The following is an 8510-nucleotide window of genomic DNA, read 5'->3' as shown; positions in this document are numbered from 1 at the left end:
CCCACACTTTGCTGATCTGCCATTTTCTAACCCTTATCTATCTGGCATATCAACGAGTAACTGATAATCGGGTATTTGTTGAGATAGGTTTGGTTCAACGGGTACCTGCCCCACTTATCATTTAATTTTAAAAAAAGATTTATACAAATTTAGTTTTGTATATTAAAGGTTTTGCAATACTTGTCTGTTGATACATGCCAGAGAGTTAAATTATTTAAAAGTAACAGTGCTTATTCCCGGAAGTTTAAACACGTGTCTATTCCTTTCCTTCCAAATCTAGTACACAGTTTCTCCAATAGCTAACTCATGAAATTGATTAGAGAAAGGTTTTGATCTTAAAGCTATTCTTTCTGGTTATTGGTAAAATTTGGGATTTCATATCTGTCCAAACTTAATGAACCGTAAGAACTTAAGTTTTGCCTTGTTTATGTTTGTTAATATGCCTCAATAACCTCTGTTTCAGCTAATCTTCTCACTAACAACACTAACCTTCAGCCATAACACTCAAACCATTCACCCAAAAACAATTTCATTCTATCTCCAAAAGACCAGCCGAGAAAGAGAGAGTTTTGAGAGCAAAAGTAATCCCATTTCCTCCTATCCCTGGTCAGCCGAGAGAGTGACTCTATTTCAGCCAAAACTTCTCCAAATCCTATTTAATCCATAAAGCAAAAATCGAGAGAGGAGAACTAACAAGCTGGGGAGACAGCCTGCTACTCATTTCACCAATTCCAGCTAGTATTGAACTAAGAACAATCTGGAAATCCAGCTTTGAAGCCGAGAGAGGAACAAGTGCATCAATTCTTCATTTTCCAGTTTTCTTTGGTCAAAAATAGGGCTTGCCCGTGAGTTATGGCTGCCCTTCAGCCTTCGGCTGAGGGGCAAGGGCTGTCTCCATCAGCGCGAAAGTCCTTTTCCCAATTGTTTACTGAACTTGCCTCTTCTCCCATCCGTGTGAAACTTGTGACGACTTACAAAGGAGAAGCAGCGGTGGTCTTCTCCAAACAAGATGCTGAAAAACTGGCAGCACCATATCGATGGGTATTGGTGAGAAAGTTCTCTCATGGAAGGCCTTCATTGATGAAAATTCGCAAGTTTTTTACTACGCTGAATCCAAAAGACCAAATCTCTGTTGGCTTGTTAGATTATCGCCATGTTCTCCTCAGGTGTGCGTCGGAAGTGGATTTCAACAGAATTTGGACGCGAGGTATATGGCAGTTGGGGAAGTTTCCTATTCGTGTCTTCCACTAGACAAAAGATTTTCACGTCCATAAGGAGTCGTCGCTAGTTCCGGTCTGGGTTTCTTTACCTGCGTTGCCCATTCACTTCTTTGATAAGCACTCGCTATTTTCAATCACTTCACCGGTAGGGAAACCTCTGTTCCTAGATTCGACGACGGCAGCTACATCGCGTTCGAGTGTAGCACGAGTGTGCGTGGAGATAGACTTGCTGGAGCTTATCTGCACCAGGGTGTGGGTAGCAGTGGAAAGGGAGATGGATTTCTGGCAGAAAATTGTTCCTGAGGGGCTACCTTCCTATTGCTCCTCTTGTTGGAGGTTGGGCCATGCAGTGGAGGAGTGCAGAAAGAACTCGGTGGAGCAGCTTGTAAATGTGGAAACCCGACGAAATTGGAGGGTGCGTGCCGAACAAAACCCAGTTGCAGGGCCTGAAGTGGTGCTTGAACGTACAGGTGGGGAGGATCCAGTTCCATGCATTGGGGCTAAGATAAGCTGCATGGGCAGCCTGGATGGGAATATGGCAGCAGGGGCAGCTATATAGAGCGAGGCAGTGAATATGGAGGTGAGGGAACATGGAGGTGTGGCTAAGCAGCTCGGTGCAGGTGATCTTGAAATTGCAGAGCAGGAGACATTGAAGGAGGTTGCTGATGCGGCTTCACAGGAGCAATGCTGTCCGGTTCAGCAACCTGCGGAAGAGCAACCTGGTACCTCGAATGGGATAACTGGTTCAGTGGAGGAGGAGTGGAGACAACCAGCTAGCAGACTGGAGCGGGGTGGTGATGAAAGGGCTTAGGAGTGCATGAGGCGAGAGCAATGGAGCTAAACAAGGAGGGCAGTGATGTTAGCGTCGATGAGATAGTGATTGAATTGCCCCTGGTGGCGGGTAATTTATCGCCAAGGTTGGTGGTCATGCGAGAGGAGAATTTGGATAACTCACTTATGGGGTTAAACATCAATTCGGTTGGTGGGAATGCCAAGAATGGTAGGAAGGCAAGGGGAAAGGGATTACGTGCTCAGCTTCAAGCTGACAGACAGTTTCGGTCCACAACTTCTCTCAATAACTCTTTCCAGGTATTACGTTATGATTAATACACTGTTATGGAATATTAGAGGGGTGTTGAAAGCGTCCAATTTAAGAAGATTGAAAAAAATAATTCGCTTGCATGATGTCTAGTTTGTAGCAATATCTGAGCCAAAATTAGATGTATCTCGAGTCGAGTATATTCGCATGAGGCTATCATTTGATTATGCCATTGTTAACATATCGGAGGATCTTTGGATTTTCTATAGTTGTCCGTTTATTTGTTCGGTAGTCGGTAACTCTAATCAGCATATTTCACTGTCTATCCAACACCCATGGTTGCCAGGGCCCTTGATCTTATCATTTTGTCCATGCTATGTGTTCGGTAGAGGGACGGCGGGATTTATGGCAAAATTTATTATCTGATAAACCCCGCTTTCTGCCTTGGTGTGTTAGGGGAGACTTCAATGTCATTGTAGATGCTAATGAAAAATAAGGGGGGCGACCATTCTTTATGGACGAAGGAATTGAGCTTTTGGCATTCATGGAAGAGGTCGAGATATTCGATGTTGGTTTTTCAGGATCGAGATTTATATGGTGCAATAATCGGAGGGGACGGGTTAGGATTTGGAAGAGGCTAGATAGATGCCTAATTAACGGAGAGTGCACAGATTTGGCCTCGATGATTTCTGTTGTCCATTTAGCGAGACATCCGTCTGATCATACCCCGATGAAACTTTCTTTTGTTTCGAGAATGGATAATGGGCTGCAACTTTTCAGGTTCTTGAATATATGGGCATTCAAATTAGATCTCTTAGACGTCATTTGGGTTACTTGGGACCAAGTGGTACAGGGATCACCTCTACGAGTTTTGTGTGCTAAGTTGTTGGCAACTCGGAGGGTGATTCAGCAATGGAATAAGCATCACTTTGGCAACGTTTTTAATGCCGTCAAAGAGGCGGAGGCCAAGCTTCTGAGGATAGAGAACGGCATAGCAAACTCTGAGTCTGAGAAGGAACATGATGAGCTTCAAAGGGCACGGACGGAGCTTAATAGGGCACTGGCAGTTGAACAACAATTTTGGAGGCAGAAAACCAGGGTTAAATGGCTTAGTAGTGGGGATAGCAATACAAGGTACTTTCATGCGGTTGTCAAGCAAAAGAGAGTACAAGGAGCTATACATAGGGTGAAAAATTCAAATGGGATTTGGCTAGAGAAGGATGATGACATAGCAAAGGAGGCAATCGAGTATTTCTCGAATCTTTTTTCAGGGTCTATGAAGTCCAGTCCGGGGGAGCTATTGCAGTTAATCCCAACAATGGTCACATGAGAAGAAAATTCATTGTTGGAGGAGACTCCTGACATAGTGGCCATTCGGCTTCTGGTGTTCACTATGGATGGGGAGAGTGCGGCTGGTCCTGATGGGTTTACAGGTAGATTCTTTACCTTTACATGGGATATCATTACGCAAGACTTGCATAAGGCGGTGGTGAGTTTCTTCTGTGGAAGTGAACTGCCTAGATTCATTACCTCCACTTCAATTGTTTTGATACCTAAAAGTTCGAATCCCCAGGATTTCTCCAAATACAGACCAGTTAGCCTGTACAATTTTTTCAATAAATTATTATCCAGAATTTTGGTGGAATGTATGGCCTCGGTACTACCGAAAATTATTTCTCTCCAGCAGACGGATTTTGTCAAAGGTCGAAACAAAACAGATAACTATTTGTTAGCTTAGGAGCTGATCTCGCTTATAGGCAAGAAATCAAGAGGAGGGAATGTCGCCTTAAAGCTGGATATAGCTAAAGCATATGATCGAATGTCTTGGTGGCATATTATTTCTGTCTTGCGCAAATTTGGATTTGGGGAGCGATTCATAGACATGGTCTGGAGGTTAATTTCTAACGTCTGATTTTCAATTATCATTAATGAAACATCCCACGGTTACTTCAAATCTAGCAGGGGTCTCCGGCAGGGAGATCCATTGCCCCCAGTGTTGTTCATTATTGGTTCGGAGATACTCTCGCGAGACCTCAATAATCTAGTAGTGCAGCAGGGCTTCGTAGTGTTCAGAGTCCCTATGGGATGTCCGGAAGTCATGCACCTAGCATTTGCTGATGACGTGCTAATTCTCGAATGGGGCTACTGCTGCTTTAAAACGGCTAGTGCAGGTGCTTGATGCTTACCAGCATTCATCAGGACAACTGGTAAACACACAAAAGAGTGGATACTTGGTTCATAAGACCCTACCAACAGCTCAGAGAAGGGTGATTGAGCGGCTTACGCAATTTACTAGATAGGAGTTTCCAATTCGTTATCTTGGATTTCCCTTGTATTTGGGCCGAAGCAAATCTGTGTACTTTGATGAGGTATGTCAGACTGTGCTTGCTAGAATTATGTCTTGGAAGTCAAGGTTGATTTTCCTGAGGGGAAAAATAGTTTTGATAAAGCATGTGTTCTCATCCATTCCAGTACATTTATTATCAGCTGCCGTGTGTCATGCCTCGGTGTTTAAAAGAATAGAGCAGGCTTGTGCAAATTTTCTATGGGGATCATCAGGAGAAGGAATGAAGTTTCATTGGATCAGATGGTCTCAATTATGCCTTCCGGTTCAGGAGGGGGTGTGGGGTTCAAAAAGCTCCGGGATCTTTACTCGGCCTTCTCTTGCAAATTGTGATGGAACTTTCGGATAGGTGTGTCGCTTTTTATGCGGGGAAAAATACTGCAGGGAGCTTCATCCTTGCCAGGTGGAATGGAAACGATTTGACTCGGGGACGTGGAGAAGAATGTTAAATACAAGCCGACTGGTAGAACTATCCATGCTATGGCTGGTTAATGTAGGGTTTTGTAACTTTTGGTATGACAACTGGTTGGGCAGTGGGGCTCTATGCCTCAAAACTTCGGTATATCCGGCCCTCACCTTCAAGGACTTCTGAACGAATGGGGAATGGAAGTTTAATTTGCTCACCCAGTATATTCTGTAAGAGTTTATCCACCCAATATTATAATATCCGGTCCCGGAGGGAGATGGGAGCGATGAGGTTATATGGAGGCTGACCGCATCGGGGAGGTTCACTTTGGCATCAGCCATTCAGGAGGTTCGACAGTCTCGAAACTATTCTTTAATACAATCTCAGGTATGGCATTCGTGAATTCCATTGAAAATCTCTTTCTTCATGATGCATCTGCTATTGGGGAGATTGCCACTAACTGGTACTTTGTGGAGGGTGGGAGTACAACTGACCTCAAAATGTTTGTGCTGCCAAGAGGGATCGATTGAGACCTTGGAGCATCTTTTCTCGAAGGGTAAGATTGAAAGGGAGTATGGGATTATTTTGATAGGTTGTGTAGGATGGCATAGCTAGGCTCCTCACTACGGACACGGATAACGGGATGGTGGATGTCTGCGCCACGCACAGAAAAAAGACGATTCCTTTTCTTAGTTCTTCCAAACTATATATGCTGGCATATTTGGAAGGTTCGGAATCAAGCGTATTATGAGGGGATCCGGATGCGAATATTGAGGATTTGTCAGGACATTTTTTTGGACGTGAAAGCAGTGATAGAAGTCCAGTTCAATCAGAGGGTTGCGGTGCAGACATTTCCTCAGCTATATGAGTGGACAGCGCAAACGCCAACTCGCTATGGCTACCAGCTAGTGGGATGGAAGGCGAAGGAGGCAGGGATGTTAACATTAAATACGCATGGATGCTCCAAGGGCAGCCCATGAGTGAGTGGTGGTGGAGGAATTCTACGTGATTCTTCTGGATTGCCATTATTTGCTTTTTCGGCGTATTTTTGGGAAACTACTAGTTTGCGGGCAGAGGCTTTGGCCCTATTAACGGGTCTCCACCTGTGCAAGCACAAGGAGTTCACCAATGTCAGTATACAAGTGGATTCACTTACCCTAGTTGGGATTCTTCAAAGACGGTTGCAGTGCCTGTGAGTGATATGAAGGGAGATAGAACAGATTTGGGGCTTGGCTGAGGATGCGTCGGGGTTTGATCATTGTTATCGAAAAGGTAACAGGGTGGCAGACAGACTAGCAAATGTAGGCGCTTCTGCTCACAATCGCACTATGAGCATCTATGACCAGTTCAGTGCAATTCCTAGTTTGGCGCACGGGAAAATTCGCTTAGATAGGTTAGGCATGCCTTCGATCAGGAGGAGGAGAGTAGGATAACTTTGCGGGTTGATGGAGCCGAGAATGTTGCAAAATTGTGCAACCATGTTGATTTCCTCTTGAGTTTATAAAACAATAATTCATTCTAAAAAAAAATTGAGAAGGTTTTACTGAATGAGAATGAGGTAAACTTAGTTACACCCAATACCAGTGAGGGAATGACCTTTGTGAGAATGAACCCTCATTCAAGAAATTTTGGCCATCCTTAAACGATGTATAATTGTAAACTAGTGCACTAGGTTGAACTTTTGTGTACGAAGATATTTAGTAATCTATAACTAAAAAAAAAAAAATTTTGTCTATTACATATTCATAAGATTTTTTCTCAAAAAAAAATTTCACATCAAGAAACAAACATGTGAAGAAAATACAAGAAAAAAGGAAAAAAATAAAAAGAATTCAAAATCAATGAATATTTGAAATAAGTAGTACCTTTTTTTAAAATATATATTACACATTAATTAAACTCTTTTCTAGAAAAACATAAGATCGTGACTTCTACAAATGAATCTTATAAACAAATTACAGTCTTCCATATTTGTAATGCAATTTGTTCAATGAAATTGCTTATTTAACTCTAAAACTATTATTTTGTAGTATATGTATAAAAATAAAAAAATAAAAAATATATATGTAGGTTGGATTGGGTATCCACGGATTTTTAATTATGTGAGTCTAACTCATTCCTAATATAAGTGGGTACCCGACCATCTTTTGATTTAGTCAAATAATACGGATCAGATATCCAAGTTTTTGGATCAGATCAGATATTTGAATTACCGAATATTTTTGTCCACGTCTAATTGCCATATTAATATCCACTCATAAAGTTAATGACCCTAGAATCCTGTTTGGATTGATATTTTTAAAAATTTTTGTAGAACATAGCTGTTTATGAAATACAGTAAATAGTGTGAGATCAATATACTATAAAATACGACAATAAGAAACTCTCTTGCATTGATCAAAGGTGAGTTTTCGTGCTTGATCAACAGTCTCTCTATGTGCTTTAGAACCTTATGTTTCTAAACATATATTTGTTGTTTCTTCCAGATTTTGTTGTTGCCATTGTTCTCTTTGCACATATATCCTCTGAGTTTCACTAATTGTTTCCATCTCTTAATATTTTTCATTCTTTTACTAATACTACCTCATAAGAGGCAAAAAGGGTACAAATGAAACAAAATTATTCTCTCACTTTCCAAAAGACTTTTTTAATGGCACTTTTTTTAACATAGGCTGAAGTTGCTATCAAAATCTTAAGTTCAGGGGAGGTTAGTGCTATTTTTCAAACCTCAGGGGAGGTGAGTGCAACTGTCAAAAACCTTAGGGGAGGTTTTTGCAATTATCCCTACTTTAAACTATCACAGATTTAAGAGTTTCAAAGAAAATTTCCTCATAAACAACCTTCTTTTGTCCTGTATATTTTTCTTCTACCAAATCCCTTTTTCTAACATTGTGTATAACTGATTTCTAGTCATTGTTAAGTTCTATCAATCACAAAATAGCACTATTTGATATATCAATTGGCATTATTTTGTAATTGCAAGTCATTGTTCATCATTACAGAAATTTTCAACAATTATTTTCATAAATTAGTTACTAATAATTAATTAGTGCTCTAATTACTCCATTATTAGATATTAGTTTCAAATAAGACATAATGTCTTAGGATATATGAATAATTTTTTCCCTTGTGATGTAAGTAACTGGGCTTACAATTTTGTCAAGGGAGGTAAGTGTAATTTTACAAATCTCAAAGAAGGCCATTGAAATTGTTAGAAACCTCAGGGGAGGTTTTCGAAATTATCCCTAAAAATTTTTAGGACCTTGTGATGTTGATATGCTAGCAAGAGTTCAATGGTTGAACTTATCTATTGTGGGACCAATCTTTGTGTGCTTAAGCTTAACTTTTTGTTATTATTACCTAGTTTGTTTGATGTATAGGCTCCTTGGGAAGATTGATTATTTCTACATGTGTTAACAATATTATCCTATCCGCATATTTGTATATTCGATAGCAAGAATTAGTCTTTCTTGGTTTTATTATTCAGAAGAAGAACAATGA

The 8510-nt window shown here is 40.8% G+C and overlaps 1 long non-coding RNA gene across 1 annotated transcript; it reads left to right on the top strand.

Moving 5' to 3' along the window:
• LOC140037048 (uncharacterized) lies at positions 1 to 6557 on the top strand. Its single transcript, XR_011840922.1, has 2 exons — positions 1 to 2309; positions 2716 to 6557. It is a non-coding gene; the product is annotated as an uncharacterized lncRNA (long non-coding RNA).
• The last annotated feature ends 1953 nt before the right edge of the window (positions 6558 to 8510 follow it).

This window comes from Coffea arabica, chromosome 2e, assembly GCF_036785885.1.
Source record: "Coffea arabica cultivar ET-39 chromosome 2e, Coffea Arabica ET-39 HiFi, whole genome shotgun sequence".
NCBI classification, from domain to species: domain Eukaryota; kingdom Viridiplantae; phylum Streptophyta; class Magnoliopsida; order Gentianales; family Rubiaceae; genus Coffea; species Coffea arabica.
The sequence above is the reverse complement of the archived record's forward strand: the minus strand, read 5'-3'. Positions and strand labels throughout refer to the sequence as shown.